General features: G+C 38.6%; 1 long non-coding RNA gene across 3 annotated transcripts in view; it reads right to left on the bottom strand.

Annotated features, from left to right (window-relative positions):
- The window catches only part of LOC144930496 (uncharacterized), a 178,373-nt gene that overhangs the window by 125,180 nt on the left and 38,829 nt on the right, over window positions 1–14,364 (bottom strand). For all 3 annotated transcript variants that reach the window (XR_013635706.1, XR_013635705.1, XR_013635707.1), the window contains one exon: window positions 10,561–10,668. This is a non-coding gene — a long non-coding RNA (uncharacterized LOC144930496). The remainder of the gene's footprint in view (window positions 1–10,560; window positions 10,669–14,364) is intronic.

Raw genomic sequence — 14,364 nt, 5'->3', positions numbered from 1 at the left:
TATTTAAAAAAGTTATTTTTCAAATTTTATTTTTTTCAAAATAAATGCAGTTAATAGATCAACCAAATGAATTTTCCTTCCTATCATTTTAAATTGTTTTAAAATAAAGATTAATCTGAAAGATAAAATAGGTAACAAACTTATACTTTGTCCCAAAAATTAATTCAGTTTCACAACCTTACTTTATAATTAGTCTTTGGTGGAGCCTGAAAACTAAGGTATATTTTACACAGATTGCTTTCATCTTTGTATGTATTATGATAGTGGGGCGTTTATAATTTACAATACAGTATGTTTGAACTGTATTTTCAGAATTTTTATATTTTCATAATAGGTCTGAGGAGTGAAACTTGGATGACAAGTTTGAAATTGAGTGATATGCATGTTTTATGCATAGATTGTATTACAGCAAAGATAAATCCTCAGTACCTGAAAATTGGTTTTCTGCCACAATCTGAGGCTTTGGGAAAAAGCTTTTCTGTCAGCAGGTGTTACAAGGAATCATTGAATTAGTGTGGAATACACCTACTAGATCATTCATTTCATTTCCATTTTCTAGAGGTTTATACAGTCTAGTTTTAAAATTCCCAGTCAGAGGGGTTTTACTTTGGACACTATTCTACTTAATTTTTTTGATAGTCAACCTAAATTTTCTTTAATGTAGCTCCCTAAACAATTTCTGTCCAGTTTTGGTGTTTACACTGTTTTAGTATTTGTACATTCTACTTTGTGAGATATCCCCATTTTCATTGCCTTCTCTTTAAAGAATTATGCCTCTTATCTACTGCTACCTTCTGCAGCAGTCTCTCAGTTTCAATCTGTCAGAGTTGCTCAGGATTTGTGTGTGTGTGGGAGGGGGGTTCTTTTTGAGCTTTTCTGTTGAAGTTAACATTGAAATTTGTATCCTCATGTTCCCTTTTGATATTCTGAGGGCATTTCTTTTCATTTGACAGGGTAACAAATCCGAGCAAACTTTTTCATACATTTTCTTCAAATCTGGAGTGAGGCCTGACATCATCAATGTGTCATCTGCTCCAGAAGTCTATAAGTAGCCTATAAATAGCTATATGGGGAAATAAATTTGACAGCAGAGGGATATTCAAATAAAAAAAAACATAACAAGACTCAATGGCTGGAAATTGGGCCTAGACAAATTCAGACAAGAAATAAGGGGCAATGGTTTACAGTGAGGGGTTTTATCCACTAGAACAATTTACCAAGGTTTGCGGTGGATTCTCCATCACTGGAGATTTTTTAATCAAGATGAGATGTTTTAAGATACTCTAATTCTAACAGGAATTAATTCAGGGAAGTCCTATGGCCTGTATTATGCAGGAGATCAGATTAGATTCACATGATTGTCCTTTCAGTCTTTATAATCTATGAGGTACACGAAGAAATTCACTTGGTAATAAACACTTATTGACAAGCCCTGATACAACACACAACTGCCTATTCTTTCTGGAGATATAATGGGAAATATTTTTAGTTAAATATTTACAAGCACTTGCTTTATTCCTTACCCACCCACCTACTGCCTCTATGCCTTTAGAAAAATTCATTTTTCTCTCTTTGTGCTCCAGTGAAGGTGGCCCCTTCCCTTTCTGTTTTTGCGGAAATTGGGCCACCTTGCTGCAGGTGCTTTGGTTCTGGCCTGCAGTTCATTTTTGCCAATGACCCCTTTCCTAATGGGAGCGTTTTGTTTAGTATTTTTCTGCCTCTCTCGAGGCTGGGACCTCACAGTCTTTTCAGAACCTGAGCTGCTCTCTCAAAGGACAGGAGACATTTGACATGGGTTTAATCTGGCCACTACTGTATTATTAGATGTCTGGGACTACCCTGCAGATAAAAGTGTACCGTTCACCTAACCCCACTGTGACCCTGCACCACATATTATTCATAGAGATATTATGATGATAGGACTGGCATAACTATAATGTATTTTATGCAAGATCGGTCATATAAGGTATTATTGGAAAGGTTATGATTTACTGAATGTGATTATCCTATTTGTATGAATGTATCGTTTTTGTATCTGAAGTTAGAAATATTGACTATCCATCTGTATTACCAAGGGGTTACACCCAGGGAATGCCCACTAGGCAAAAAGACTGTTAGTCTAGATGGCTGGCTGGGAAGGTCACATTCAGGTTAAAGGGCCAATAGGAGGAAACAATAGGCCTTACAAGCAGCTAATCTCCCACCAGGAAGCCTTCCTGAGGCTACAGTAAACAGCCTCTGACTCATGGCTGCTATGACACTACCAGGTCACCTGGTGCTGGACTCCATCTTGGAATACCAGTGTTTTTCCACTGACTGGCATGAGAGCTAAGCTTGGAAACAAACATTTTCCCCCATATGCAAACCCTATTTAAAGCAGGAGAGTGACATCATCTTGGTTCTTCACTGACTCCCTGCCCAAAGAGACTCCTGTTAATACCTGAGGAACACAGACTGAACTGTGGGGAGAGGGGGAGTGTGGACCCAGGCTGAAGGGATTTTTAGCTTGTGAAAGGAACACCTGCAGTTTTTAAGCTGTCAGCAAGTGCAGCTGGCCCCTTAAGAATCTCTGCAGCCTGCATGAATCATCATTTAGGGTGAGAATTTGCTACTTAGTTTGCATGTTTGACTTGTGTGTTTTGTTTGTTTGCTAGGTAATCTGCTTTGATCTGTTTGGTATCCCTTATAATCACTTAGGATCTACCTTTTGTTGTTAATAAACTTATTTTTGCTTTGTCTAAAACCAGTGTGTGGGGGTCATAACTTGGGGCAGAAAGCTATTGCATATCTTCCTCCACATTGAGGGAGGGGGGTGAGTTTCATGAACTCATGCTGTACAGTTCTCTGTGCAGTGCAAAATGGTGTAATTTTGGGTTTACATCCCAAAGGCAGGGTGCGTGCCTTAGGAACCGAGAGGTGCCTTAGTTAGGCCTTCCCATGCAGGGGTTGGTTAAAGAACCTGTGTGTATGTAACTGCAGCTGGGTGTGTCCCTACCTGTATGTATGCTGGAGCCCTGGAGAGGGCTTGGCAGGCTGGTCACAGCATTAGAATGTTTAAGGATCCCAGGCTAGTGGGTCAGGGGGGCTCAGTGGTACTCCAGTTCCAGGTGGGTGTGGTGGGTTTCCCCCATCCCCAGGTGCCATGTTTATTCCATAATTCTCCAGGGGGCTTTTACCAGATCCCACTCTTTTTCCATCCAGATCCCTCCAGCAAATCCATCGCCGGGAACTTATCATCCACCCCTTCCCCCGTAAGAGGGTTAAGTTGGGCTATAAGAATGGGAAGGGGTTGGCTCCCTGTCATACCAATCATAGGAGTCCCCAACCACCCACCATTCGCTCCTTTACTGAACACCTCTTTTTAAGTCATTTTTCAGCAAGCTATTTATCTCATCACTGTAGATCTTTCCTAAGGAGTACCTGCACTGGACATCTGCCACACACTTATATAATAAACTGACACAGATAGCCTATCGCCCTTCATGCCATGCATGAACAGAGCTCACCTGAACCCACAGTGGGGAAGGCGAAAAAAATCTCAACTCCACCTAGGCCAATATGATGACAAAGGAAAAATTCTCTCTCAGCCTCCCTCAACAAAGGGGCAGCTAGCGTAATGCCCACAGCAGGTCTAGACCAAACCTGGTATTTTACCACCTACAAACTTGGTATTTTACCACCTAACGGGGGGGAGGGGGGGAGTGAGTGTTGCCTCAGCCTCCTCCATGCAAAATGGAAGGTTAAGGAATAGGGCTGCCCCTTTAAAACCCCTCATTCCCAGGAGATGAGTCAGTAACCACATTGACCCTTTTGCAGCAGTTTTCATCTCCCTCTCCCACCCCCAAGCCATAAAGCACAGTTCCCTTCATTCAGTCAGCCAGCCAGCCCCACCGCCCTCTGCTTAAAACTGTAGTGTGGTCATTCTTGGGCTGAAGTAAACAAAAATTCCCTTCTACCCTCCAATGCTGCAGAAGAGTTTCCCTTACTTTATTTTCTTTTACTCCTTTTATTCTTCTCTTTCTAGTGAGACGATCCAGGCAGGTCTGACACTGGTTTATACTGAGCAGGGACCCAGAAAAACAAGTGTGGTTTCAACAGAGAATAGTGTTTTCTTGGTAATAACCCAAGAATGGCACAGCTATCATAACTTCTTTCTGGTAGAGAGAGAGACCTACAGTATTAACTCTCAAAGCATCTTCCAGCACATTATATAGCGAGAGAAACTCATTAACTTCTGAGCAAATCAAATCTTCATTGACATACACTTATGTCTCTCTTCTAAACTCTGATAAAATGGTCTATTACAAATTAAATGTTTTGTTCTGCAATTTTACAGAAACTTTCAAAATGTGTTATGAAATCCTTGTTAGGTTTTTTGTTGTTTTTAAATTATTCCTACATATTTGTTAGATTCTATGGATTAGTTCTTGCTAAAACCTTAGGTTTTGGATATTGTTTTTTTTTAAATCCCTGTGGTCCTGGATATGCTCTGTGATGTCTATTATCTATTCTTGTAAATTCTCCTCTTACTTTCAGTTTTTGTTAGCACTAATTATGCACTGAAACAGCTTAAATATTTGAATAGGCTCTTTTTACAAGAAATAATCACTGTGCAGTTATATTTCTCAGAGTTTTAATTACTTTTTTTCCCACGCATTCTTCCAGGCTGCTTCCTACACAAACATTGTTCCTGAGCTAGTCCACAAAACTGCTTCCCATCTCCTTATTTAAATCCCTCCTGAAATAAACTTTTTTCCCCACACTGACTTCAACAAACTGGATATGTTATACCAATATGCCTACAATATAGAGTCTGAATAATAAAACGAATATCAAGTCTAACCATGTATTTGAATTTGCTTTGTAAGCAAATATTTCTATTTGCATTAAAAGTATGAAACTTCCAAGTTTACAGACGGCTGTAGAAGGGAGAAAAATAAAGGTGCTATCTGTTTGGCAAGGAAGAGTGATGCTTATCTTCTGTTGCAGTGGTACTACCCATTCTGGCTTTGGGCTAGCCATTGCCTCCGTTTCTCCTCATTCAGGTTAGATCTCCTGACCCTCCAGCCTAATTTGATCACTGCAGTAACTCGGCCTTCCAGCTAAGTCATTTTTTTAAAAATAAAAGTCCACCTCTGCTGGTATATCAAAGTCCAAAACAAACACAGAAGTGTCCAGTCTCTAATTGAGCACAGCCCCTCCTTTCTGCAAGTCTGTCTTCTTTCCTCAGCCTCACCTATACTCCTTTGAGTCTCCTCAGAACAAAGTCTCTTTGGGCTTCCTATCTGGATTTCCCTGGGTTCTCCATAAACTTCTGTTGGTCATTTTCTCTATCTGAGAAGGTGAGCTAAGTATGTCACAGGTGGGGCTAGACCCATCTCCTCTTAAGGGGCCTGGCAGCCTCTGAAAATTTCCTTTGAACACAAAGTACTGTCCTTTACCAGTCTAGACACATTAATAATTTTATTCATGATGGTTAATCCTACTCCCTTCTTAACTTCATCTGCCACACCTATAGTCTCCTGCTCCATTCATTTCTCATTTTTCCTTCACCTTGCCAACCTTTTTTCCACTCCAACTTAATTCCTTTTTAGGAGGTCTTTCTCTCTCCCTCAAGTTTTGTGGCTTCTTATTTCTCCCCAAGCTGTACATTATTACACCATGTCCTTTTCCCTGTTTTTCTCCCTCTCTCCTCCTGTGCCTTTGGCCAAGATCTACTTTACTGAATTGAGTTTCCTTACTCACTCATATGATTTTGATTATAAAAAGTATTCTTTCTTCATGCATCTGAAGAATAGAATGTGAACTAATATGGAGTAGGCAAGGCTGGACTGCAAGTACAAGTGGAATTTTTTTATTAAGTCATAACAATTTCAACTGATCTGATATAAAACAAACATGATAGAGTCAGGTCCCCAGAGTAACTTTCTTTCGCATCACATCTAAGTGTCAACAGTAATTTCATATCCATATCAATCTGCTACCTAATCATGCTTGAACCAGTGTATTCTAGGAAAATCTGGGCTGCTGTCCCATAATAGTTCATCAAGGCAAAGATCACTGAGAGTAAATGCCTGAGAAATGTCACCAGGAAAACATAGTGCAATGCACACTGAGATGCTTAACTGCACAAAGGTAGGGAAGGAAAGATCATCTACTGATTCATTGCATAGGTAGATTGTTCTGTATATATACAGTAAAAGAGCAGAATGGCCTAGTAGTTAGAACTAGAGTCTGGAAGTCAGGACTGTGTTCTGTATCTTGACTGGCTATGTGCCCATGAGGAAGTCATTTAATGTGCCTCAGTTTCCCCTTTTCTGTTATGGAGAAAATTATATGTAACCACTTTACAGTCTTTGGCTGAAGCGTTTTTATAGGTTAGATTTTGAATGTAAACTTTTATTATATAGTTTCTTTTATTTCAGTTCTAGTTTTTGCCCTTGGTTTCCTCTTCACATTTCTGTTATGCCCTCTACATGCCCAGACCAGAATAATACTACCACCACTTCCAAGCACCACTGCTGTCATTCTGTTTGTATCGATTTGCCATAACACTAATGCTACAGCCTTCAGCTGGGTGTGTTGGCGAAAGAATGATAGATTCTAATACTGCAGCACCAACCTTTGTGAATATGTGTACATGTTTTAGAATAACCAAATTAAACTATTGTGACAGGGCAAGGCCAGATGGCTATAGTAAAGTAGTGAGGAACAAGTACGTTAGCCCCAGGCTAAACAAATCCCTGGTACCATGGTAACCAAGTGGCAGTTGCTCCAGGTTAATCAAGACACCTGGGGCCCATTAAGATCCTTCTAGAAAGCAGTGGGTATAGCTAGGTTGATTGGGACACCTGAAGCCAATCAAGGGCTGGCTGGAACTAGTTAAAAGCCTCCCAGTTAGTCAGTGAGGTATGTATCAGGAAATGGTATGCTTAGTTGGAGGAACTAAGCAGCACAAATCTATATCAAGTGTAAGGAAGGAGGCCCTGAGGTAATGATGAAGGAGATATTTGGGGGGGCTGCTGCTGTGGGGAAGTGGCCCATACAATTGTACATGTCCTATTTCCAAAAAGTCAGCTACCATAGCTGCTACTATTAGGGTCCCTGGGCTGGAGCCTAGAGTAGAGGGTGAGCCTGGGCTCCCACTCCCTTCCCTGATTAATCACTGAGACTGGTAGACAATGGAGACTGTAAGCTGTGACCCTTGCCCCTAGATAGAGAAGGGCTATGTGGAGGGTCACAGTGAGCCCCTGAGGCTAACAAAATCCACCAGGAAACGTGGGACCCATGGAGACAAGGACAGAGCTTTGTCACACTATTGAGAAGACTAATTTCAGTGGTATCTATATAAAAGACAATTATCCAGTAACAGTTTAGCTACTTTTGTTATAAAAAAACAAATATGTACTGTATATCATTACAAGAGAATGATTTTCAGAATACATAGTCCACTTTTACTTGGAATAAGAATTATTTTAAAAATATTATTTAGCATTCTTCATAAGAGTCTAAAATAAGAAGTACAAAAGACAGCAGTGAATGGAAAAAAAGGATATTCAGCAATTTCATGAATAATGAATTATATAAAATCTACCACAATATATTATTTTCTGTTGAATTTGAAAATAAAGTGATGTACTAGAGTCAATCACATTTGGGACGATCAAATTTCTGTGTTAATGTTTAAATAATGTATAAATATCCAGTATCTTCCTTTGCAATGTGTAACAGCATTAATGAAGCACCAGACTGATATGAGACAGATGATTTAAAAGTAATGAACTGAATGTTTCTCTTCTATTTCCTCCAGTTTAGTTGAACTCTAGTGGGATAGCACCACATAACAGAAAGCAGAATTTGACCACATATCTCTATAGATCTAGTTCTTGTATGTCTGGACAAAGGACCTATTTTGGTGATCCACCCTCAGAAGTGAATGGACACTATTGAGTTTCAGAGGGTTCTGTGGCTGAATACTCATGTGCTGAACTGCCAGTGGTGTTTAGGGACATCATAATGATCTGTTGTTCTACACCATCTAAATGTTCTCCCTCCTTGGCTTTATCCACACAGTTCATAATGGTACACTCACAACACAAATGGGAAGATGGTTAGAACAATGGTGATGGAAGTCTTGCTCTGTGCCAGATTGATGATCATAGAAGAAAGAATTCTTTGAAATGTTATGATGTGGCTGTGCATAAGGTTGAAGAAAGATTGCTTCCCTACCCTAGTAGCATCCACAGATTTCAGTCAGCACTGTTGGCCTTTGGGTGGTCTCAAATCTTAGCCATGTTATTGGTTATCAGTGACATGTTCTGTCATTGCCAAATGTGTCTAGCCATCTCTATTGTATAACAGGTATAATCATTTAAAGGGTACATTAATCCCTTTATTCTTTTCACGTAACCTCTAAATCACCTGCCTTATTACATTTCCTCTTCTTCCAGCAGCATTCCACAGAGTGAGTAAACCAAAATTTTTATAGCTGATAGCATTTTTCTATTTTCCTGTTATAAACATTATGAAAAGCACATTTTAAAATATAGCAAACATTCAAACGGATACACTTCTGTAGTTTGGAGACTACTATTTGTAAATTCTTTAGTTCACAAGAGCTCAATAGGTATTTGCCCACTATATCAACCTTTACTTTGCCTGCAAAAAATTGTACCAGTATCAAAAGCTCCTTTCAATCAATACAGTGACTACAGTGTACAGAAAAATAGAAATGTAAGAAGGCAGTGTCTACATTTTTTTCCATACTTTCCCATCTTAAAACTTGTTTATGTAGTGACCTAAATTTTTAATGGGGCCCTTACTTAATTTTATTCTATAAGTAATGAGAATCCAAACAGAGCTTCTGATTTGTAGTTAGATTCAAGTACCTATGAAGACTGGTGGGTACCTCACAGTATCTTACTATTTACCCTTTTGAACTACCTCTAGAGAATTGGCTGCTGTCATCCAGGAGTTACATCACAGCATTAACCAAATGATGACTGGCTAGTGCTGTATTATCACTCTGCGACCTCACATATTTAAAAGATTACTTCCTCGAGTAGTTCAAGGACATTACTATCCTTCTAAAGCTTTAACCATGCTTAGCTTTAATACGCATGGTGAATCCCAAGAAAGCCCAGTATGTTGTGTCCTATGTGCACCATAATATCCACACAAAGATGATCTTACAAAAGGAGTCAAAATTAGGCCAATGCTGAGCACTCTTGAAAATCCTACTTAGACTCTGAAATGTTCTGAAGAAAAAATATGGGGTTGCTTTTTTTTCCATGCTTGAAGCTAACAACTTGAGATTTTTCAAATAACAGGCTTGTATAGAATTATTTAATCCAAGATGGAACAATTTGAGATTAGTACAGCACTATACAGAACAAAGAGATACATGACTACCGTTGGTGTAAGGTAAAGAGCTGGCCTCTGTCTCTCTGATCTGTTTCTGGTGGGATGCCAGCAGTCTGTATTCCCTAACTTTCAAGCCCTCTGCCTTTTATAGGTTGTAAAACAAAGACATTCATTTTTGGAGGGAAAATTGCTTTCCTGTGATTAATTTCACAATGTGTTCTGGTTTTGACGTTTTTGTTTTACCTAGGTCTCAGATTAGCAGCCGTGTTAGTCTGTATTTGCAAAATGAAAAGGAGTACTTGTGGCACCTTAGAGACTAACCAATTTATTTGAGCATAAGCTTTCGTGAAGTGAGCTGTAGCTCACGAAAGCTTATGCTCAAATAAATTGGTTAGTCTCTCAGGTGCCACAAGTACTCCTTTTCATTTTGTTTTACCTAACTACTACTTTTATGATACCTTTAGGTTACATGACTGTAAACCTAAAGGTAATTCTCATCCAGTCATTATTACTGACAACCGTAACAACCAGCAGTTCTTATTGAGTTATAAACATCTTTCAGTGGATCCTTATTTCATCCATTACAGAAAACATGCAATAAGTATCTCTTATCAATCATAGAAATCTTTGTTTATTCCATACTTCTATAGACACTTATCAGTTTGAGGGGTCTTTTCCCTAGACATCTATATTCCCACAGACTTGGCAGCACGAGCAATAATGAAGTACTTGATCACATGAAGTTCCTGAGTATTGAACACTCACAGGTTAAGAACTAACACTCTGAGCCTTAGAATTCAGACATACTCTTTTTTTTTTTTTCTAGTATTGTAAAAGATTCTGGGGGAATAGTTAATATGCAAATAATTTAATATACACAAAAAAGAGGAATAAAGGATTAATATTTACTAGCCGGTATTAACATTTTCCAAATTTACATACAATTTATAGCAATGGATGACTTAGGCATCCATAAAAGCATACAGACTCTTGTATCTCCAGGGCACTCTGTTTGAACCCAGCTCAAATAAGTAGCCATCTGGTGTTGCCATCCGATTGCAGTTTGGTTACATAGGTGAAATATATCTGATGGTTTCAATTCAGTTCTTATTGGCAACATAACTCACATTATCTGGCATCTTGCAGGCAATCTAATGAGCCAGGATTATGATTTAATGGACATGCTGACTCCCCTACCTTCTTGCTTTGTCGATGATGCCTCCACATGGATGGAAGAGTGCAAAGGAAGCTTGAACTGCTGTTTCACTTGCTTTACCTAGTTTGTGGCAGATGGGGAATGTCAGCCTAAAATTCAAAGGAAAAATGTAATAGTGCATAACGTTGGCAAAGGTTTACAGACTAATCCAGTGAACAATTTTCATGCAGAATGCTATAAAATTTGCATGTGATATAAACTGATTTTTAGTTGCTTTGGTATTTGAACATCAGTCACAAGAAGTAGTAATAGAAAGTGCTTTTGATGTACATCACTACTATATGGCTTTTCTTTCATTTTTTCCTTTTCATCCTATCCTCTTAGCAGCACAATGATATTAGCTTGAATTGGATATATTTCATCAGAAAATAAAATAAAAATGTGTCCAGAGTTTCACCCAGAGTTCAAAATGATCCAAACTATTTTTTCTGAGGTTTAGCTATTTAAGCTTTCTAACACATGAACTCCTATACTTCCTTGTTTAAGCAAGGTCTAGACATGGCAATACTGAAATATCATGAGGAATGCTGTGTGTTGTTGTTGTTAGGAAACAGATTCTTGGGATATTTCTGGCATGGCCAGGAAGCAAAGTACTGAAATTGCAAGTGAAAACCTAATTTCATAAGATACCCACCCTGATTTCCAAAATCCCTAGCCAAAAACACTCCAATAATTATTTATATGGTACTGAAGTTATGCTACCGACAAATAAGGAAGTGTAATGCTTGTTGGAAGGGATTAAATGCTAAATAATACTGAAGTGATGGTTCAAGGAATTAACTGTGTGGGGGTTATTCATATGAGATCTTTAAAGAACTGTCTGTTCAGCATGGACATTAAAAAGATGTGGATAAGCGCTGCACTTTTGGAACAGAACAAAGCTCTTAACATTTCCCCCATTGCTATCACTAATTTATGTAGTTGGCTACTGGGATTAATTCTTTCTTCCCTGCACTTATGCTATCAAGAATAAACTCAAATCCATCACATCACTGTCCTGTAATAAGTAACATCTCCCATTTTATCCCAACCAGGATTTGTTAATTTGCTTATACACTCTAAGCAAAACAAATGTGCAGAAATGACAGCATAAATTTAAAATGTCTACCTTTGGGCAGAAGATGCACTTTAAAACAGAAGATCAAAGTGTCAAACATAAACAAGACATTAAACAAAAACTGCCCCATTCAAATAATAAGCACATTTAAGTGAGCAGAGAGGTTCTTAAAATTCCTTGTTTTATATCAATGTATTTAACTTTGGGGGTGGGGGAAACATCATTGTTAAACTATTTCTGTGCGCAGAGTTAATTTTAATGGATCTCCGGTGTTTTCAAACTAATGCAAGTACATTTTCAATGCCATGATATATGCATGTTGCACTGAAAATGGGCCAAAAATTCTTGTACCCAAGAAGAGGAAAAAATACTGAGTATCACTTAATGAAGCATTATCTATCTGAAATTATGTAAGCACTATTTCATTATTATAAAGAATTTCAGATAGATAATGCTTCATTAAGTGATACTCTTATTTTTTTTCTTCTTGGATACAAAATTTTTTGGCCATTCTTCAGTGCTGCACACTTTTTGTTTACACTGTTCAAACAAACTAACAAATGTTGCTTAGGTTAACTAGTGCCAATTAGTGTTAATTACAGCTGTGAGTTTTGTCATGTGGACACATTTCCAGGAGGAGTTGGACTGACACCACTAACTCTGTTTTTCCACAGCAGATACCAAATAGCCATCAGATGCTAACACATTTCAGTCTCTGCCAACAAAAGGCTAGATTCAAACCAGCAACTTCAAGGAGAAATTAAAAATTGTGTTATCCCATTATTAATCCCCAAAACTGCTCAGTGATTTTAACTTCTCATGACCTTCCCTTTAAATGAAATATCCATTATCAACAATGAATGCCCAATGGCACTCCAGAGCAGCGAAGACCCTCCTGTTTAGACTTTCTCCACAATATCGCTATGCTAACCCTTTTAAAATGGAATTACGAATATAGGTTGCAGTGAAAATCATGCCTAAAATGCAAATATAGTAGTAGTTTTCACTATGGTATGAATTTTAATGTTTTGTTTCTAGTGGAATTCTCCATTATATAAATTGGCAATTTTGCTGCAAATGTTAAACATTTGAAACAGTATAACTTGAAGAGTGGACACTGAGTACATAGGAAACATCAAATACTGACGAGTGCTTCTAATTTTGGGCAAACAGCAGCATCTGATATACCTGAAAGCAAAGAAAATATTAGTTTTTAAAAAATTAAATGGAACTTTTAATCGCTATCCTAAGGAGATGAAAACGTGGTGCAATGGCTGAAGTACAGCAGCACTGAAAGCACCAGCTGCAATAGTTTAGATGAGCCAAATTGATGCCTTGCTGCTTAGGTCTCTAAGAAGGTTTGCCAGGGGCAGGGGGGACTGCAGAGAGGAGCAGCTGCAGAAGCCACCAAAGCAGGAATCTTTGGACATCTCAGACAACTATCAAGAGTCTTGACTGGACTTTCTCTCCTGTGCTGATTTGCTGGTTGTGCTAACCCTCTCTCGCCCTCTCCCTCACAGACTCTTCACCTCACTTCCAAATTGGCCTGTTTTATATCAACTACATAAACAGCAGCTTTTTCCATCTGAAAATAGACATACACAATTTTGTTGCTATTGTTATTTACAGGGGGGGAGTTAGTTCACATTTTGATTACATCAAAATGTATGAATGGAACAAAGTAAAAAGGAGTTAATTGTAATGCTTTTCACACAGTAGAAGTTTTTAAAGGAACATGCATTTCTCTTGGTAAAGCAAATATCAGTTTCTGTAATTTTTTTTTTTTTGGTGTACTCCTAAACAAGTCTTTATTTTCCACTCCAGATTGTGTCCAGTGAGCATTCAGCCTACTGCACCTCAGATCATGGCATTTACAGATGTTACCAATAGACCCTGGGTGGTCTGAGGTTTGGTTCCACCTGTTCATTTAATGGATTTTACTGATTCCTACCCTTGGGAGAGAGGGAGAAACTTCAGCCAGCAACATGATTGCATCTCCAAACTAGTATTTCCAGCCTGACTTTAGATGGACCAGGCTCTGCTTGCCTAGGGAAAAACCCAAAATTCCACCCTGCCAGCTGTCCTCCTCCAACTCCCACCAGACCACAAATGGAACATCTGGGTTTTTTTTCCTTCCATTTCCTACGTGATTGTTTTGTTTTTTGGGGGGGGAAACTGACTTGACAAAACTCACAGTTAAGTGTGTTGATTGTGACTAGCTGTTAGTTAGGAAAAGGAAAACAAACCTTGTTTTGCTGAAGACTTGGTAAACAAAGCAGAATGATTAATGTGTGGTTAGAGGCCTAGTCTACATTAGACAGGGTTTGTCAGTATAGCTGTACTTGTAAAATCTCGTAGTGAATGCAGCTTATACTGGCAAAATAATTCTTTTCCCAGTATAGCTTATACCAGTTCAACAAACAAAATAAACTATACTGACAAAGGGACTTTTTTGATGGTATAATTGCATCTACATTAGATCTTTTGCCTCCGCAGCTATGTCTGTTACAGATGTGATTGATTCCTCCCCCCACACACACACACACCTCTAACCAACATAGCTATGCTGAGAAAACATGTGAGTATGGACTAGGCCTGAAAAGTTAATACCAGGACTTGAAAAGAACCATGAGACCACTTTGTGGTGCGTAAAGGTAAGATGCAAACAATCCTAAGACATGACAGTAGCCTGCCTGATTAGTGGATTTAAGCAGTTAGTTTTAGGATG

The sequence above is a fragment of the Lepidochelys kempii genome, chromosome 4 (assembly GCF_965140285.1).
Source record: "Lepidochelys kempii isolate rLepKem1 chromosome 4, rLepKem1.hap1, whole genome shotgun sequence".
NCBI lineage: Eukaryota > Metazoa > Chordata > Testudines > Cheloniidae > Lepidochelys > Lepidochelys kempii.
This window is presented reverse-complemented; position numbering and strand designations above follow the sequence as displayed.